The sequence below is a fragment of the Bidens hawaiensis genome, unplaced genomic scaffold (genome assembly GCF_021521415.1).
Source record: "Bidens hawaiensis isolate Kalapana, Puna unplaced genomic scaffold, B.hawaiensis_p1.1 tig00061371_1, whole genome shotgun sequence".
Taxonomy (NCBI): Eukaryota; Viridiplantae; Streptophyta; class Magnoliopsida; order Asterales; family Asteraceae; genus Bidens; species Bidens hawaiensis.
This window is the reverse complement of record NW_027501045.1, coordinates 5,912-27,798: the sequence shown is the minus strand read 5'-3', so window position 1 is coordinate 27,798 and position 21,887 is coordinate 5,912. Positions and strand designations below refer to the sequence as shown.

The window sequence follows — 21,887 nt, the reverse complement described above, 5'->3', positions numbered from 1 at the left end:
TCAAACCAATGGTTCTTTCTACTTACATTCCCTCTCATCACCTCCTTTTGTTCTTTCTCATATTCCTACATGCCCAACGATGCCTCGCAGCAGGTGGTTCGTGGTCCGTCCTCCTACCAAGCATAGGCATCTCAGCTATGCACATGCAACTGCTTCCCAATGATCGGGTTGTCATGTATGACCGTACAGATTTTGGAGTTTCAAATATCTCTCTTCCTGAAGGCAAATGCCGTCCCAACTCAACTGATTGTTCCGCACACTCAGTTGAGTATGACATTGCATCAAACTCCGTACGCCCTCTAATGGTGCTCTCCAACGTGTGGTGTTCCTCAGGAACTTTAATGCCCGATGGAAGCTTAGTCCAAACCGGTGGGTTTGATGGTGGTTATCGTCTTGTTCGAGTTTATAAGTCATGTGACTTATGCGATTGGCAAGAGATGCAAAACGGATTAAATAAACAGAGATGGTACGCTACCAATCATATATTGCCTGATGGTAGGCAAATTATCATTGGTGGTCGTCAGGCGTTTAGCTATGAGTTCTATCCGAAGATGTCACCAAATGAGGCCACTCCTAGTTTGCCCTTTCTAGTTCAAACTAATGACCCTCAAATTGAGAATAACTTATACCCATTTGTGTTTCTCTATCCTGATGGGAATCTCTTCATTTTTGCGAACAATCGTGCTATATTGTTCGACTACTCCAGGAATCTAGTGTTGAAGACATACCCAACAATGCCCGGTGGCCAACCAAGGAATTATCCAAGTACAGGATCTGCGGTGCTACTCCCTTTGAAGATAAAAGGAGAAACCGTGACAGAGTTTGAAGTATTGGTATGTGGGGCACACCAAAAGGAGCATTTGTTAACGCAAATAAGGGGATATTTGATGGGGCATTGGATACTTGCGGGCGAATCAAAATATCTGACCCTGAACCCCAATGGTTCATAGAGACCATGCCTTTGGCTCGCGTCATGGGTGACATGTTGTTGCTTCCCAATGGTCATGTTTTAATAATCAATGGAGCATCAGCAGGGGTTGCCGGGTGGGAGCTTGGGAGGAACCCGGTTCTAAGCCCAGCAGCATACCTACCTAATAACCAAGTAGGGTCTCGATTTGAGGTGCAAAATCCAAGCACCAAGCCTAGAGTCTACCATTCCACCGCAGTTCTATTACGAGATGGGCGTGTTCTTGTTGGTGTAAGTAACCCACATGATAAGTATGAATTCACAAATGTCCTTTACCCAACTGAGCTGAGTTTGGAGACATTTTCTCCTTCTTACTTGGAAGCGAATTCATCTGTGTTACGCCCAACAATAATCCTGCCCGTAACAAACACTAAAATTCATTATGGAAAACAATTGGTTATTGTGTTTAATGTTTCGGGCGATGTGGATCTAAGCTCGGTATCAGTGACAATGGTGGCACCTTCATTTAACACGCATTCTTTTTCAATGAATCAAAGATTGTTGGTACTGGATGGTGGCGTCGCTTCCAAGATTATAGGGAGGTCAAGATACCAAGTTGTTGTGAGGGCTCCGCCGTCCGGTAACATTGCTCCAGTGGGGAACTATCTTATGTTTGTGGTTCACAAAGAGATCCCAAGTCCTGGTATTTGGGTTCAAATGCAATGAAGAAAATTCAGGGCGTACCATTGCTTTGGTGTGGTCATCATACTTTATTGTATTCTCATTTATTTAAGGGATTTCTATGTAATATGCAAATCATGATGATCCATGTAGAAGTTTACTATAAGTTGCAATATTTTAGTTCATATGAACTAAGAAATTTGAAAATTGTATGTTAGATGTGCACTTGGTTACCAATAATTCATATACATCTGAGCATATTAGCAACTTTTTTTTTAACTACACACACCCATCTATCCTATGCATACTCCTAAAACTACTTCAAAAGAAAATCAACTCCAATGTCAGGTTTTGAACCATTGTCTTCATTACCAAAGGCATATTAGCGATATATTAATTCGTATATCATTACATTGAGGAATGTTGACTTTGTATCATTTAATATGTAGAAGAGTACAACTCGATCCGAGAACTAAAATTACAAAAGAAAAAAAAATGTTTAAGAGCAAACATGGTACTAAATAGAAATGTATTGTTTACCCCGTATTTTGTTTAACTGTACGAGATGCATATACTCTAGGATATTTATGTGAAATCTTTATGGTATTCGTACGCTCATTATATGAGAACTCTTGCATATTGTGCTGTCACATGCAGAATCATTAGGTTTTTACTTTTTATATATCCATGTAGACAGAAGAAATTAATAAAAAAAGAAAAGAAAAATGGGAAAAAGATCATGCATCTTGTTGATGCTCACGTACAAGGTATAAAACATGAGAATGAAGTATATAATACTTTATTAGCCGTGTTCCTTGTCACGATTTTGTTAGATATCTTTGGATTTGTTCCAGGTATTGCACCGGTCATTATTCATTGGCTCAATTAAACAAAATAAAAGCTAAATAAATAAATGTTAACTAATATGGTATGTACTTCCTTTGTGGGAGATAGTTCTCTGCATCCATGGCTGATATAAGATCAGTTGATTGAAGGAATGTTAAAGTCTATAATTCCAAGGATAATTATTCTCTACGTGTTTTCTTTTAGTGATTGGATCACTACTACAAAAAAGAAAAAAAAAATGCTCTATAGAAGTGGTTTAAAATTTATTTTAAAGTTGTTATACATGAAACCCCAAAAAATACCACTTCATATAGTATGTGCTGAAGAAATATGACCCAACGTTCTCTTGGTTTATTTGTGCATGGCCGGTTGAATAATTCTCCACGTCACCCATAATGGGTTTCCTGTTTTTTAGTAATGTTTTGAATTTTCCAGTTAAAATAACTGGTCAAGTGGACTTAGTCCACGTCTGTTTTGTTTGTTGAGAATTATTAGCTATTTAATGGGTTAAATGTACCGGTTCATGAATCTATCTTTCAGTTAGTAAAAAAACTTGCTTGAAGCTTCTGCAAAATTTCAAAATTCTTGTCTTGTGTTCTTGATTACCATCATCTTGGTATCAGAACCATCCCCCGCTCCCGAACCTGTTTGTTCTTGTGCTTGAATACCCACCAAATCCTAACCCCTCATCCGGAGTTCCGATCCCTGTTTTCCATGGTGAAGGCTATGACCATTGGAGTATCCGGATGAAAATGATCCTCTAATCTCGTGACCTGTGGGAAGTCGTGTTTCTGGGTGTAACAGCCTTGACCGACTCGTCACCCGATCGTCGAGACTCTAAACGCAAGGATGCTTTGGCCATGTCCATTATCCAGCAGGGCGTTCACGATCTTTTATTCTCGCGAATTGCAGCATCTGAGTCAGCAAAGGAAACATGGGAGACACTGCAAGTAGAATTCCAGGGGGACTCGCAGGTCCAATCGGTGAAGCTTCAAGGTCTTCGACGAGAGTTTGAAAATCTCGTTATGAAAGATGATGAATCAGTATGGATAGAAGCAAAGTTCCCCAATGCTTTGTGTGAAAGAAGTATGGTCATTTCAAGAAAGATTGTTGGTATAACACAGATGATCAACAAGCCAATGTTGTTGAAAATGAATATCAGAATGTTGGTGCAGAAGATGGCAATGCTCAACTGCTGCTCACTTTTCATAGCCTCGGTTGAACCACTTTGCCCTTATGACCTGCACATAATCCTCTTCTAATCAAGCATACCTATGGTTTATTGATTCAGGTTTTTCTAATCATATGATTGGGCTCAATGATGAGTCTTTTAAAATAAAAGTCAAGTTGGGTGACAAGAAAGGGATTGATGTCGAAGGGAAGGGAACTGTAAAAATCCACACAGGACATGGCTCTCACAAAATGCTTGAAGATGTGTTTTATGTTCCCAAACTAGAATACAACCTGTTGAGTGTAGGGCAACTTATGAAAAAGCATTACTCCATTCTCTTTGATGAGGGAATGTGCACAGTAACAAATAAGCTCACAGGAATGATGATCATGGAAATAGATGTTGCATATAACAACATGTTTGTCCTGGATGCCACCTGTCTTTTCACTGTCAAAGATGGTCCCAGCAACAAGCATGATGATGAAGCTCTGAAGAGGTAGGTCCCAGCAGAGGTGGTTAGGACCCGCAAGACTTCCTTAAAAGGAGACGTCTGCGCAGTTGAACACGCAAGACTCCTTAAACGGACGTCTGCGCAGTTGAACCCGCAGACTTCACCATAGGGACGTCTGCGCCGCGACCTACCAAACCCGCAGGACCCACCACGCTTAGAGTTGTGACGACCTCACATGCGGTACGCAAGCTGGTCCCGCAGGAAATGCCTCCCTATGGTTTCCAAGTATCCGCCTGTTCCCGCAGGTACGGATACCCGCCATTAGGGACTGGCCACCCGCGCAGCATGGCTACACGCATAAGGCTCAGACTCGTAATAATTCAGTAGTCACCTGAAGAAGGAATGAGCAAAGCCGGGAACATTCCCGCATAAAGGCGGGAGGGGGAAAACTCCCGCCTAAATGAGCCAGTCCGTATAATAATGGAGGATCTTTTGTGTGATACCTGACGAGGTATGGACAAAAGATCTGACCAACGATACGACAGCTCACTGACAGCAGCATGGCAGACAACACGCCACAGCACTGTGACCAATAGCCGCCGCCTGCTCACCAACTCCTGCCATACCACGTGCCTAGCCTGTAGTTGGTGGAAAAGGAAAAGTGAACAGCACGCCTGGTCACTGTCAGCCGCTGCCTATCCACCAATTACCAGCAGAGCACGTGCGTAGGCCACAGTTGGCAGAGTAGTAGGCCGGCTAAACCTCCTTGGAAACCCACCTTCGGCTATAAAAGACATCAAATGGTATTATCATTTCATCATCTAATATCTTGTATAATTTACCTGATAATTGCTCTAGTATTAATAATATACTTTTATATTCAAAGAGTAATATAGACCGATTCTCACGCCGGAGGGTGGTCACAAGGAGGAACCCCCCCCCTTTCTTAGTGACGAGCTCACGGTGTCTGTTTTGCAGGTTATCGGAAGAACCATCTTGCCGGAATTAACCCCTCGTGGGAAACGTCTATCTAACCCTCAGGTTACTCGTAATCTGTCGGGGTTCGACTGGTGTTTCTTCATTGGCGCCATCCGTGCATAAAGCTAGAACTTTATTTTTCTCCAGTTTTTTCAAAACTTCTTGAAAGATGGTTAAGGATACTCCGGTCCCAAAACCGAGTAACCAAGAGACTCCGGTAATTATGACCCCAGCTATAAGGGGGAATACCGAGTACACAAACTTTACGAACACTACCCCAGCTACCCAAGCCGGGGCAAGTGAAGTAAATAATCAGACACTGGGATTCACCAATACCCAGTTAGAAAATCAACAGACGAGGCTCCCCTGCCAAACACTCGATGAGGTTAAAGCGTGGGCCGAAGCACGTCAAAAAGAGTTCCAAGCTGAGTTGGATGAACGTTTACGTTCACTCCAACAAGTGGAAGAATTCGAATACGACGATGATTCGGAGGAATCCGAGGAAGACGCGAACCCTCGTCATAGGGCGAAAGGGAAGCGTAAAGAAACGGATTCCCAACCGAGAAGGCGTTTTGGAGAAGCATTCAGTCCAATAAACGTGGGCAACAGCCCACGGGACTTCTCCAAAACATTCACGCCAACTGCGGCAAGGGCGGGAACGTCCAAATTCGCAAGGGACATTGCGGAAGCAATCGCCCCAAGAAGTGCCAAACAAATGTCCAACATAGGCACGTACGATGGTATTTCTGACCCTGACGATCACTTGAACAGATTCATCGCGGGGGCGACCGTCAGTAACTGGACGGAACCCACGTGGTGTTACATGTTCCAAATGACGCTGGTCGGGGCAGCTAGAGCGTGGTTCGACCGTCTGCCGGTCCACCACATCTACGATTGGGCAGACTTCCAACAGAAGTTCAGCCAACACTTTAGTCAGCAAAGAAAGTACACTGAGGAGCAGTGGACAATCCTCAAGTGCGTCCGAGAGGAGGAAGAATCTTTGCCTGACTTCATCACTCGCTTCAACTCGAAGAAGCTAAGCCTGGGCAACGTTAGCGAAGATCTCGTTCGCGCCGCTTTCATCCAGGGCGCAAACGACCCGGAACTCATCCGCACCCTGACGGGCAAAGATGGCATGCCATCCACATGGGATGCCATCATGACCGCAGCTAAACGCTTTGCGGAAACCGAGAGGCAACTGGGTAGAGATCTTCCACAGAGCACGAACCTCTACACCCAGAAGACGAGGGAAAACAAAGTCCTTACCGCCCGATTAAACAAAAAGCGGAAGCTGGGCATTTGGCAGTCAAGGGTAAACTTTGACACCCCGTCCGGTTTCCAACATCGGTTGGGCGGAAGAGATAACGTGAAACCGGAGAAGAACTCCAGGTGGACGCCACTCACAAAGAGTGTGACCGAGATATTCGCCACGGAGGAGCTCCCGTGGCCAAAGGCTCCGTTTATCCGGCATCGCCACAACGCTGATCAGAGAAAGTATTGTGATTTTCACAAAACCAAAGGCCACAACACTGAAGAATGCTTAGACGTAAAGGACTTGGTCGAAGCATTTGTCAAGGACGGGACACTCGCGCACCTTGTGGCGAAGTGAGCGTCGAGCAGGCTGATGCGTGAACCCCAGCTGGGGAAACGCACGAATAAAAATCGCAGCTTCAACGGAGACTACATACTGCGTAAACAACGAGATCCCGAACAAGATACATGTCGGCTCGATGGTGCTCCCATCCAAGCCACGCCTAATGGGAGCTCAATTACACAGTTTGTATGTAGATCAATTCCAAATTTGTAAAGAAAAGGCCTAGAGCCACTTCTAATGGAAACGATTCTCCTTCAAATTGAAGCTGATGATTTTACATTTATATTTTATGAACTTTGCACATGGAGATGCCGGTATCCGCCGCATCAAGTGAAGAATCGTTGCGGAGGGAAGGCGGCAAAACCCGCACAAACCCAAAAGCATCAAACCTTCACGCAGGTCAGTTAAAGGGGAAAGGTTCAGCCATCCCACTATGTGAAAGTGCCGGTATATCCGCATGAATCCTGGTAGAGGAAGCTGAACACTAACCTATTAACAACCACGCGTTGAACGGTCGATTCGAGCACTAATGCCGGTAGTCATCGCATCAAGAAGTCATTGCGTGGGGAAGGCGGCAAAACCCGCATAAACCCAAAAAACGACAGAACCTTCACGCAGGTCAGTTAAAGGGGAAAGGTTCAGCCATCCCACTATGTGAAAGTGCCGGTATATCCGCATGAATCCTGGTAGAGGAAGCTGAACACTAACCTATTAACAACCACGCGTTGAACGGTCGATTCGAACACTAATGCCGGTATTCACCGCATCAAGTGAAGAATCGTTGCGTGGGGAAGGCGGCAAAACCCGCATAAACCCAGAAAATGACAAGACCTTCACGCAGGACAGTTAAATGGCGGCTTGAGGGGGAAGCAAAACTTCAACCTACTGTCAACCGCATTCAAGGTTAACTTATTCTAAACACTTGGGAAATCGCTAATTTAAACTAAGTATGCAAGTCATATAAGGTTTATAAAGCAATGAACCCAAAGGAAATAACAGTCTTATCCACAAAAAGATTTGTATTTCACAAAAGATATATTACAAGAATGGCCGGGTAACTACCCGCCTACAAAATAAAATCTAGTCTATCCTAGCAGCGGGAAGGGATCTTCAGAATCAAGCTTCAGGACCACTTCCACTTGGACCCGCCCCATCAGTAGAGCGTGGCGGTTCAAGGAAAGCCTTGAGGATAGCAAGTCCATCATCAGCAGCAGCGACTTCCTTCACCTTCTCCACCACCGGATGCGGGAAGGCGGCATATTGGTTCACCGCTTGGTCATATGCAGCTTCGGTATCCACATCGAACAAAGGGAAATTGGAAGGCGGGAAGCCTTTCTCAACGCACCCTAGACCAAGCAGGAAGCCGGCCTTTTCCCCATCCTCATGAGAAGCGTTGAGGGCTGCGCTCATGGCATCATCGTAAGTAGTCTCTGAGAAGACCCGATGCACAACCTACAAAGAAAATACAAGTGTCAAACACCTTTTCTATGTACAAAGGAAAGCGTGAAGACGTAAAGGACCTTCTTCCCCTTTATATAGTGATCGCAATTAATGCGATGAATTTAATGCGGAGGAGAGAGAAATTGAAGGTGCAATGAAACCGTGACATGTGGCACCAGGCAAGCTGGCAACAGCTGTTGAAAGGACGAGTGCCATTAATTCTGCGGCCACGCGCCCGAAAAATCGCGCCCACGCGCCGTAAAAAGCGTCTGGAATGACCATATAATGTCACGTCGCCATAACTTCCAGCACGTCCTGACACAGTCAGAAGAAACCGTCGCACGACGACTGTTCTTATCCTTTCACCAACTTTTCAAATTTCAAAGATTCAAAAAGATTCGAAAAGTAAGCGGGAAAAACCCCTTACCCTGGCTATCCAGTTGACCGTAAGTCGGCTGCGGGTACAGTGTTAAGGCAAAACCCTTCACATACCTAGCACCCGCAGGGAACAGAGGCCAAGAATACCCAACTATGAAGTCGGGTGCGGGTACAGTGTTAAGGCAAAACCCTTCACATACCTAGCACCCGCAGGGCACGGAAACCGGAAAAACCCAATTATGAAGCCGGGTGCGGGTACAGTGTTAAGGCAAAACCCTTCACATACCTAGCACCCGCAGGGAACGGAAACCGGAAAAACCCAATTATGAAGCCGGGTGCGGGTACAGTGTTAAGGCAAAACCCTTCACATACCTAGCACCCGCAGGGAACGGAAACCGGAAAAAACCCGACTATAAAGCCGGGTGCGGGTACAGTGTTAAGGCAAAACCCTTCACATACCTAGCACCCACAGGGAAGTGAAGCCGAGAAAATCTTGGCATTCCACCCAACTACAAAACGGGCACAGGTACAGTGTTAAGGCAAAACCCTCCACATACCTAACACCCGTAAAAAGTCAAACCTCGGCACCCAATTGTAAGTCGGGCGCGGGTACAGTGTTAAGGCAAAACCCTTCACATACCTAGCGCCCGCAGGGGATTAAACGCCAGGAACACCTCGGCAACCATAAGTCAGGTGCGGGTACAGTGTTAAGGCAGAACCCTTCACGCACCTAGCCCTGCAGGGATTTAACGCCAGGAATACCTTGGGAGTAAAGTAACTAATAAGACGAAGTGCGGGTACAGCGTCAAGGCAAAACCCTTCGCATACCGAGCACTCCATGGGAATTGAAACCAAGAAGGATCTTCTGGGCCATGCTTGCAGAAACGGGATTAACATCCCCGCATAGCGGGAACGTCAAGAACTAGATTGTTTGAAACTTCAGGATGGAATTGGTGGTTATAACATGATTGATCACTATGTTCAAAACCACCAAGACCTCATGGAGAATCTACACAAAAGGTTCTAAACGCTCCTGACTTGCGGGGAGGTTACAGACCTATCCGCATCATCCCAGAGATCAAGCAGAACATTGGGAAATTCTGCGTGACATTGGGAAACCCGTGGGTAAGACTTCCCGCGGAAAACCCATAAAACTAAACCCTTTTCAAAAACCCCTTGCTTAAGTCCAAAAGTTCACCTCACTTTATTAAACATTCATGAGAAGAACATTGGACTGGGGGGACTTGAAGAGGTAGGTCCCAGCAGAGGTGGTTAGGACCCGCAAGACTTCCTTAAAAGGAGACGTCTGCGCAGTTGAACACGCAAGACTCCTTAAACGGACGTCTGCGCAGTTGAACCCGCAGACTTCACCATAGGGACGTCTGCGCCGCGACCTACCAAACCCGCAGGACCCACCACGCTCAGAGTTGTGACGACCTCACATGCGGTACGCAAGCTGGTCCCGCAGGAAATGCCTCCCTATGGTTTCCAAGTATCCGCCTGTTCCCGCAGGTACGGATACCCGCCATTAGGGACTGGCCACCCGCGCAGCATGGCTACACGCATAAGGCTCAGACTCGTAATAATTCAGTAGTCACCTGAAGAAGGAATGAGCAAAGCCGGGAACATTCCCGCATAAAGGCGGGAGGGGGAAAACTCCCGCCTAAATGAGCCAGTCCGTATAATAATGGAGGATCTTTTGTGTGATACCTGACGAGGTATGGACAAAAGATCTGACCAACGATACGACAGCTCACTGACAGCAGCATGGCAGACAACACGCCACAGCACTGTGACCAATAGCCGCCGCCTGCTCACCAACTCCTGCCATACCACGTGCCTAGCCTGTAGTTGGTGGAAAAGGAAAAGTGAACAGCACGCCTGGTCACTGTCAGCCGCTGCCTATCCACCAATTACCAGCAGAGCACGTGCGTAGGCCACAGTTGGCAGAGTAGTAGGCCGGCTAAACCTCCTTGGAAACCCACATTCGGCTATAAAAGACATCAAATGGTATTATCATTTCATCATCTAATATCTTGTATAATTTACCTGATAACTGCTCTAGTATTAATAATATACTTTTATATTCAAAGAGTAATATAGACTGATTCTCACGCCGGAGGGTGGTCACAAGGAGGAACCCCCCCTTTCTTAGTGACGAGCTCACGGTGTCTGTTTTGCAGGTTATCGGAAGAACCATCTTGCCGGAATTAACCCCTCGTGGGAAACGTCTATCTAACCCTCAGGTTACTCGTAATCTGTCGGGGTTCGACTGGTGTTTCTTCAAGCTCTCAAATGGCGTCTCAGGTATGGCCACTTAAATTTTGACAGTTTAAAGCAACTACATGAAAAAGATATGGTGATTGGTTTGCCCCAAATAATGTCTGCTCTAAAATGTGAGGCATGTTTGGTTGGAAAACAAACAAGAAAGGCTTTCAATTCACACTCTTGGCGTGCTAAGACCAAACTTGGCCTTGTGCACACTGATTTGGGTGGGCCAATGCACATTGAAAGCCTAGGCAAAAGCTTGTATTATCTGCTTTTATAGATGACCTCACCGGAATGTCATGGGTTTACTTTCTCACTTACAAAAGTGAGACATTTGAGAAATTAAATCACTTCAAGGCTGAAATAGAAAATGAATGTGGCTCAAAAATTAAAGTCCTTCGATCTGACAGAGGTGGAGAATTCTGTTCTAAAGACTTTAATGTTTTTTGTGCAAATGCTGGCATAAGGTGTGAAGTAACTGTCCCCACACCACAACACAATGGCGTTGTCAAAAGAAAACACCAAACTGTTATGAACTTGGCTAGAAGAATGCTTAAAGAAAAGGATCTTCCAAACTCTTTCTCTGGGTTGAAGCAGTCGCAGCAACTGTTTATACACTATACAGATCTCCCACCAAAGCTCTTGTCAACAAAACTCCACTTGAAGCCTGGTCAGGTACAAAAACTTCTGTTAAACACATGAGACCTTTTGGTTGTATTTCTTTTGGTTCTATACCTTCACAGAACATAAAAAAGCTTGAGGATAGATCAGAAAAGTCCATCCTTATTGGTTACTCTAACACCATTGATGGAGTTTATAAATCGTACAATCCTACCACTCAAAGAGTATCATTAAAGAGAGATGTGGATTTTATTGAAGGCTTGGGTTATACATACACCATGTTGGTTATTCACACACCAGGGTAGCCTATACGAGTCGTATAGGCTCTATACGGCTCGTATAGGTGCATAGTCAAGTCATTTTCAAGCAGAAGTGTCAGGTTTTATTCTTTTGTGTTGTATAGCCCCTATATGACTCGTATAGGGCTATATGACTCGTATAGGGTCTATTTGACTCGTATAGTTTTTTTTTTCAATTTTAAAATTACAAAATATTAAAAATAACACCCGAGTTGGTTACAAAATAAAAATATACACAACAACCTACGTACAACATGAGCGTTTCGGGGTAACGACTTTTTAGTTTCATTTATTGGTGTAGATGTTTTGGTTCGTGTTAACTCAGCTTTTGAAATATATCGTTTATAATTTATAATATTATAGTTGTTTAATGCCTTATAGACACATGACATGTTGTATATACGGGTCGTATAGACCCTATACGGGTCGTATAGGTCAAACGAGTTACGTAGGCTATACGAGCTGGAAAATCTATACGGCTCGTATAGACTGCAAAAAGCTGTCACACTGACACGTTCGTACGCATGTCAATAAGTTAGGGCTATACGACTCGTATAGGCCCTATACGAGCCGTATAGCCTTTTTCCCACACCAGGGGCTGGTGTATGCATAGCATGACCCTTATTGAAAGTGAAAAGTGGGTGTGGCCCACATATGAAGCTGGTACATCAAGTGATCCGATTTATAGCTACATTAACCCATTTCCTTGTCCTTTTCCTGAACGACATAGTACAACCGGCCATAACCACTTTCATACTCAAACTACAAATGATGTCCCTACCACACCATCAACTCCAACACCAACCCCACTACTACCCACAAATCACGATCTATCACCTTCACTACAGCCAAATATTCTACCTTCACAAAATGAACCCACTGTTGTACCTTCTACAGTCACCTCTATCAATACCCGTCGGACCACCACACCAGGCAACCCACTTGGATGGCTGACTACGCATCCGGTGAAGGGCTGTAGTGGAAAGCGATGGAGGTGATCAGCTTTCATGTCACTTGGCTCTTAGTATCCAAAACCCAACAAACTTTTCAGAAGCCATGCACTCAACTGATTGGGTACAAGCCATGCAAAGGGAAATTCACTCCATTGAAAAGAATAACACTTGGGTTCTTGTTCCGCCACCAGAAGGAAGATCTATTGTGGGTGTCAAATGGTCATTTAAAACCAAAATGGGTCCTGATGGAAGTAGCATAAAGTACAAGGCAAGACTTGTGGCCAAAGGATTCTCTCAACAACCGGGAATTGACTTCCAAGAAATGTTTGCCCCAGTAGCGCGGTTTGAAACGATCCGACTACTTCTAGCTGTTGCTGCTCAAAAGGGTTGGACACTCCATCAGTTAGATGTCAAGTCAGCCTTTCTCAACGGTGATCTTGTGGAAAAAATGTATGTGGCACAACCGGAGGGATTTACTTGCGAAAAACATCCTGGGCATGTATACAGGTTGAACAAAGCTTTGTACGGCTTGAAACAAGCTCCAAGAGCTTGGTATGCCAAGATTGATACTGACTTTGGAGATAACGGGTATGTCAAGAACAGCAGTGAGCCCACTTTTTACATCAAGCACACTGAATCCGGCAATGTGATCTACGTAGATGATATCATATGTGCTTCTTCCTCAAATGAACTGGTTCTCGAGTTCAAGCAAAGCATGATGAGTACCTTTGAGATGACATATCTTGTCACCTTAAAGTATTTCTTGGTCTGGAAGTTGTTCAATCTCAGAGTGGAATATTTCTCCATCAAAAGGCGTACGCAGAAAACTTGATACAAAAGTTTGGTGTTCTTTCAACCAAAACTGAATCGTCACCTATGAATGCTAATGAAAAATTCTCAGTTAATGACCACTCAGAAAAGACTAGACTGATGGTGAGTTATCCAGAAGCTTGGTGGGTGGACTTCTTTATCTCACTCACTCCAGGCCCGATCTATCCTATGCTGTAAGTGTGGTAGCCCGTTTCATGCAAAGCCCCTCTAAAATTCATTTAGGTGCTGCTCGAAGAATACTAAAGTACATAGCTGAAAACCAAGCTATGGCATATGGTACTCAATGGGAGATTAAACTACTCTTGTTGGTTTCACTGGTAGTGATTGGGCAAGCTGCATTGATGATCGGAAAAGTGTATCTGGCTACATGTTTTCTCTCGGGAGCGGTGCTAATTCATGGTGTTCTAAAAAGCAAATTATAGTTGCTCTGTCCAGTACGGAAGCCGAATATATTGTTGCTGCAGGAGCTTCATGTCAAGCAGTTTGGTTCAGACGTATTCTGGATGATATGGGGTTGTTCCAAAAGAATCCTACTGTGATAACCAATCAGGAATAAGGCTCTCAAAAAACCCCGTGCATCACAGCCGATCGAAACACATAGAATTGAAGTATCATTATCTCAGGAAAGTAGTGGAAAAAGGTTTAATTGCTCTGGATTTTTGCAGTACGCATGAACAAGTTGCAGATGTGTTGATAAAGTCGGTGACTAAAGAAAAGTTCGTTTACTTCAGATGGCAGCTAGGTGTAAGAGAAGTTGGTTCAAGGGAGGATGAAGAAATATGACCCAACGTTCTCTTGGTTTATTTGTGCATGGCCGGTTGAATAATTCTCCACGTCACCCATCGTGGGTTTCCTATTTTTTAGTAATGTTTTGAATTTTTCAGTTAAAAATTACTGGTCAAGTGGGGATGCCTACTTAGTCCACGTCTGTTTTGTTTGTTGAGAATTAGCAGGGTACTAGTAGCTATTTAATGGGTTGAATGTACCTGTTCATGAATCTATCTTTCAGTTAGTAAAAAAAACTTGCTTGAAGTTTCTGCAAAATTTCAAAATTCTTGTTTTGTGTTCTTGATTACCATCAATCACACCAATCATACTATAAACCGGTGTAAATAATGCTCATTGAAAGAGGCTTAATCTGGTTTGGTATAAATAACTATCATTTAAAGCGGTTAGAATAAAATGTTTTGTGTTTCACAGTGGTTAACATAGAAACCCCTTTTTTTAAACACATCACCTACAGTGGTTTCAAAGAACCATTGTATAATTGTTTAAGGTTATACTCTGGTGTTTACCAATTGTATATATATTTGTAATTTTTTTCACCTCTGGGTTGCTCATGTTTTGATTATGGAATAAGATCACCAATCTACACATATATCCGTTGTTGGTAAATCCATCATATGACAAATCGAATCGAGAACCATTATATAGAAATCATGAAGTACATTAGTGCAAAAAAGCCCAAAAGGAATCTAATTAAGGTGGCTGATTTACTTATCCGTTGTTACTTATTATATCTTCTTTATATTGAGAAGTAACTCTAATTAAGGTGGCTGATTTGCTAGTAAATAATGGCCTGACAAGCCTCGTCTAATTCCACCTCTATGTAGTGGGAATTTTATTAATCGATACATTTTACTCACCTAAGATCGATAACAAGGATCCGAATACTTGTAAAGAAACCCTAAAACATAAAGTGAGTAATCAAGTACACGACAGTTATGTGGCGGAGCATGGACGTACAGCTTTACCATCAGAAGCTATCCCAAACATGCGTTAGTGACATCCTTTAGTTTCTAATTGCGACACCATCTCAAGTACGTTCTCTCTTGTTTGTATTGTATTTTAACTTGGCTTGGATATGACTTAGTTCTACTTTCATAATCAAAATCAATATTTATATGGATTTTACAGTTTTACTATATCACAAAACAATGAAGGATGCGAACTTGTGGGAATGCTTGGTGGGGTGTGTGTGTGTGTGTGGGTGGGGTGTAAAAATGATACGACTCACACAATAACCATCAAAAATATCTTTAACAATTTAGTTTTTATTTTTAGCGTTGGTTTTTATTCTTTATTTTAATCAAGTCTAGTATCTTGATTATGTTGACCGGAATTAATACTTTTGTTACTTTTTTGTTGCAGTTTAAAATTCTATTCAATACTTTTGGTTGTGTATGAGCTATCAAAAACTTGTATATTACAACTTCTAAGCCCAAAAGTACCATTGAAAGCCAAAAGTACCATTGAAAGCCAAAAGTACCATTTTTATAAAGAATATATGGGCTATATTTAAAAGTTCTGAGCCCAAAAACTATTGGGGGCGCAACCTCTCCTTGCCCCTTAAAAGTTCCATCCATGGTTCAAATAGAGGGTAAGGCCGTAAGGGTAAAACCAACCCATGTTGATAAGCTAGTGGAGATTCGGGTGCTAATGTGAGGCATCTGATGTGCCAAAAGTAGTCAAATAATTATTAACTAAAATTATACTAATCTGGACACTAAATAATACTATAGACCCTTAAACTACTAACCGGCAAGTGAGCCGATCGACTCTAGTACAACTAAGTAAGTCCGGATATCGACCACGAGACTCTTTAATTTATGAAATTAGCAAACAAAACTCAACTACAAGACACGACTATTTATTAATAATCTTTGAGGGAGAATTTAATACTAATAATTAAAACTTAATAATAATTAACTAATGATTACTTTAATTAACTAATAATAAAAACTAATAATAAAATATTAAAGCCCTAAACCTAATTAATAAAATAATAATAAAACATAATCATAACCTTAAAACTAATTAATTAATTAATCAATCTTAACCCTAATTAATTTTAAACTAATAAACAATTAAACACTTAGATTAATTCAGATGATGAAGATAACTACATAGGCTAGAATCTCTAAAGTTACGGTTATTAATTAAATAGAAAACTCACGTTATGAAACTGGGATCATAAAATAGACACTTGACAAAAAACCCGAACAGGACCATTGAACTTCAAGAAGACGCCTATGAATTTAACAAGTTTTAAGACTCACCAGTTTTATATTAAACTTTCTTACGGTTATTTAATCGCTTATGTCTAAGTATCTTTTATGACGAAAACCTACCTTACAGCGCGGAATTCAACGATTGCAAAGCAGGCTCAATTAACTTAATAGACTAAGCTTACAATCAAACCTAAACGGACTCCTTACGAAAAACTAAATCTAGCAATCCCGACAAGCAAAGATCTATCAATAACCTATCACCTTACAGCTTTTTAGGCTAGCAGCTCACTTTTATCTGTTTAATTGATTTTATTGTTTCTATGATTTTAGTCGATATTAATCACAAACGAGTCAAGAACACACAGTAACTGATCTAACAAACTCTATCCTATGAAACAATCAACAAGGGCAATGTGAAACAATAAATCCAAGTAAACAAAACCAAGCAATCATACGCATCAATTAAATCAAAACTCAACAGTCTACTTAGAACATAAAATCCATAACGAAACGAAATCCAAACAAATCAAATCGAACTAAGGTTCATCACGACCTAGGTAGTTTATGGAATTTAACCTAGCATCATAAAGTCTAAATCAAACAAAACAATTAAAACTGAAAACATGGTGAAAATCTAATAAACGAAAGATTAAAGGCGATAAAACCCGTAATCTCCAAACGTGAACGTATAAGTCTTCACTGGCTGTCCTCTTGCCTTCAAAATCACCACAAAGCTTGATAATATGCTCCAAGAACTCTCAAATTCAGCTAGGGTCTTCAAGTTATGTTTAGGTTTAAGTTAAACATGTTTAAATACAAAAAACAAGGCCCAAATATAACAAAACCGAATTAAAGTCCACCCAGCTCCTCCTAGGCGCCGCGCGACGGGCTTTGGCCTCCCCGGTAGCGCGGCGCGGCGTGCTCCACCAAGGGGGCCGGTCAGACCGGCCCGGTCTGACCGGTTCTCTGTTCTGGCTCCTTCCTGACGTGTTCCGGATCTCCGTTTTGGCTCTTTTTAGCTCGTTTTTCGTCCTTTTTGATCACGATCAACTCCCGGAACCTACGACACATAAAAGTGTTGGTAGTATACAAATCTTGACTAAAAACAAACAAAAACAATTAAAATATTAATTTACGTAGTTGTTGGTTGACTTTTTGATGGTCGTACTTCAAAATGGATGTTATTAATAAAGCTTCTGAAGATCCAAGTGATAACTTTGCTTTAACATTTATTTGTTGAACACATTAGAACTTGATTTTGGGCTTTTTGGCATTCAAATTTCAATCAGTACTCCTATGGGCCATTTAGATTAACTATAGGCTTTTGTTTGGGTCAAAAAAGCCCAAATTTAGACCATGTCTTAGTGCGGCAAGTTTATAAATTTAACTTTTCAATATTCTTAAACATTGCTAAAAATATAAAATCTATCTATAGCATCCGAACTTCTTGATCGAAATGAGCCTAACTTTCTTCCGCCAACTATAACTTAAAGGTCAAACTCATCATGTTTTAAAAAAATGGTACAATTAATTCATGACACCAGTGTTTTGGGACGGTCTAATTCCTCGGTTGTGCATATCGTACCATTTTGTGAACCATTTTTTTTATACATGTAGAAAACGTGACGCTTAATTACCAAGTGCATGACGTCATTTATGCTTGAATATGTGCTTTTGTTTTCTACTAACTCCATATAATTTACCAAGTATACAGTTTTAACTGTATTTAGAAAGATGAATAGAAACTTAACACAAGCTAGCTATTATTTCTTACTGATTCTGCCGTGAATGTGACAAACGAGTACACGTTGGAAGATAATATAAGATAAAGATGATAGCAATGGAACATATGCTATAGGACACCTGCATTCAGAGACTTGCAGTCTGCTACCTTTGGTACAAAAGTCATATTCAATGTTTCAAAGTAACACAAATACAATTTTCATTTACAAAAACTAAAAATCTTGAAAACCACATAATTCAATTTTAAATATTGTTTGATAACTACAATGAAACAGGAAAAGAACGTTCTGTTTGCGGTGCGCGCATATAATGTATATATGTGTGAACCCTCGGGTGGACAAAAGTGAATTTGCACTAATTTTGACGTTATTTTACTAATATCGTGAAAATAACGTTAAAAGTGACGGAAGGTTAGTAAGGCATCATGTGGTGGCGTTGATAGCCGAAAGACAAGAGTGCATACACCAATCGGCGGTGTCCCGATGGTTGAGTGTTATGTGCCTTATGTCCAAGGCTTGATGCAAAACTACTATCGAGCCAAGGGTCTCACCGGAAGCAGCCTCTTAAACCTATGGGGTAGAGGTAAGGCTGTCTACATCTTACCCTCCTCAGACCCTACCATAGCTTTGCTATTGGTGGGATATATTGAGTACGATGATGATGATGAATGCAGGAAAAGAACGCCGGTGATTGTACATTTACATAATCGTGTTATCTATCATAGTTAAACCAAGTTAATGACATAAGCCGCTTATATGATTCTCGTTTTTTTATTACTTAACATTGGTTATGTATCAAACACTCTTCTATCTAGTATTTACATTAACCTAATTAAAAGCAGACATCACAAAGACACCATGCAAACAGTGGAGTCAGAATTTCTGGGTCAGCTATATATGGTCATAAAGATTTCTGCTTTGCCGACTGTAGCACGGACGTGTAAGTTTAAAAGAATGGTACTTTGTAAGTAAAAGCCATGGCCACTGACTAGCGTGCAAGCAAGGTGGTGTAACCACCAACTTGTCAGCCATTGTCAAATCACTAATTTGCAGTCCTTGTCTCGAACTGCTATGTCTTCTCAACATAAATATCATTAGGTGTTTGATGGTACAAATTAATTAATACACTAATATTTATCACATCCTTTGTAAAATGATCAAAGACGTATAAGACTCTTCGGTATACTATCATTGTGACACGTTGTGTAAAGAAGACAACGAAGTAGAAAGGGAGGGAAAGGCCGCTAGTTGATGCGGGATAGAGGTCCGATACTCCAATGTGTCGTCTACAGGGTTGCGGGAACACCACCAGTCCACGACTCACTTGCAAGGTTGCTGGATGACGGATTGAAGTCCGGGAAATGTATACATGAAGTTAATAATGCACAAAATAAACCTAAGTTAACAATTCAGTTTGGTTGACTATAACTACAGTCTACAAACGAGCAGTGTTGGATCCAGAACAAATTTAATTTGGTTAACAAATTTCCAGTCTGATTTTTTTTGGGTTGGTAAGCCAAAAGAAAATTTTCGGGTTGATGTGTGTCAAAAAAAAAAAAAAAACTAACTTCCGGTTGTTTTTACCAGACCAATTGTGTTTCCGTTGCCTTCTATAAAAAACAAGAAAAGATGAGTAAGTTTCAGAGGTTTGTACTTAAGAAAAAAAAACAAAAAATATATAAAAAAATGCTTCAACTGCGTTCGGACCACCATTTAGAATGCCGGACCAGCCCAACCGTTATAACAAATCGTTATAACTTTTAGATTAAGAAGAATAAAAAGAGATATCTCTAAGGTGCTGTTTGTTTTTGCAGACATAAACTGTCTGCAAGCTGATTTCATCTGTTTTCATGTTTGCAACTGAAGATGTGGTCTGAAGATCTGCAAGCTGAAAATATAAGACTGTTTGTTTTTATAAGCTGATACTGTCTGCATAACTGTCAAACTTATCTCACAAGATAGAAGTCATTTATTCAGATCTTTTTAAAAAAAACCAGTAATCGGCGACACCTAAATTTAAACGACAATAAACAACTCGACCAATCATATCAACTAACAATACAGTTAACAGAATCGAAAATAGACACTAAAAGCAAATTTCATCAGCAAATACACACCTCAAATAGCTGAATAAACACTAGAAGCCTAATTTACCAGAAACAAAATTAATAATCAGTGACATCTAACTTTCATCGGCGATAATCAAATCAACTAATAATCAGATCGAATAAAATACAGTTAACAGGATCCAAAACTAGACACTATAAGCTAATTTAATCATCAAACACACTTCAAATAGCTGCATAAACACTAGAAACTGAATCACAAACCTAATTAATCATTAACAAAATAAACTAATTAGATCAATATAAGAAACAGTTAATAATAATAATAATAATAATATGAGATGAGTTGAGTTGAATTACCAAGGCGCGTAGAACTCAACGAGAACGCCGCGATCTTGACCGACTTCCTTCTCGAAGTTATCTTCGGTTAAAACGACGACGAGGTCGGCAACGGCCGGTGAGAATAAGAAGACGAGAGCTAGGGTTGCTGCTAGTGTCAAACAGATCGATGATCTCAAAGACATGATGATTGATAATGATATTATTATTTTGTTGAAATGACATGAAATGAATCGTGACGGGTTTAGATCAGATTTAAAGTTGGGCGTGGGTTGGTTGGGTGACTGATGTTGTGTGCGTACCTGGTCGGAGGAGAAGAGGGAGTAGGGTTTTGTGAAGATGTTATAAGAAAGAGATCTGTGTCTTATTTTTGAAGAGGAAATAAGATGTGTTCAGATCTGTTTAAAAAAAAAAACAAACAGTCTTCAAGGGTGACGTCTGCGTGCCTGCAGACATAAGCTCACTTGAAGATGTTTGAAGAAAAAACAAACACCCCCTAATACTTAGAGATGGTGTGTGATATGGATGCTCCAATGTATGCACTCCTTACTTCACCGTCTAACTTTTAATTAGTGTTGTAGAATTTGCTAGTTGCTAGTCACACGGTAAAGTGCTGACTAACAATTAATCGGGATTAATTAAAATGGTGGATAAATGAATGTGTTGTCTTTTAATATTTGTGGTCTTGGGAGCGTGGTTAAATGCAGAGGGATGGCATCAATATGTAATAAAGAGGGTATAAACTTCCTTGGGTTACAAGAAACAAGAATTACAGTTTTGGATCTAGCTCGAATCCGTTTGGTTTGGGGAAATTCTCAGTTTGACTTTGCTTTGGCGTCTGCTAGGGGAAAGTCTGGTGGAATTATGTCAGTTTGGAATCCGGCTTTGTTTGTCAAACATTCCATTTTATGTACGATAATATGGTGATCGTTAAAGGGGAATGGAAATATCTAAAGGTATAGTGCTTTATGGTTAACGTTTATTCTCCTCAGGAAGAAAGCGAAAAGAAGAAGTTGTGGTGTACAATTGAATCCTTTAAGGTGCATAATCCAGGTTTTTATTGTGTTTTTGGTGATTTTAATTCGGTTCGGTCGTCGACTAAAAGGTTGGGAACAACTTTCTTGCATCAGAACGCCTCCAATTTTAATAATTTTATTGATTGGCTGGGTGTGGTTGATCTTCCTCTTGGGGGTTATAAATTTACTAGAGTTGATTCGGCAGGGAAGAAATTTAGTAAACTTGACCGGTTTTTTGCTTTCGGAGGATTTGGTGGATTTGGTTCATAATTTGGAGGCATCAGTCATTTGCTCT

At 41.3% G+C, this 21,887-nt stretch overlaps 1 pseudogene; it reads left to right on the top strand.

Moving 5' to 3' along the window:
* Positions 1 to 1,700, top strand: LOC143603350 (aldehyde oxidase GLOX1 pseudogene; annotated as a pseudogene).
* The last annotated feature ends 20,187 nt before the right edge of the window (positions 1,701 to 21,887 follow it).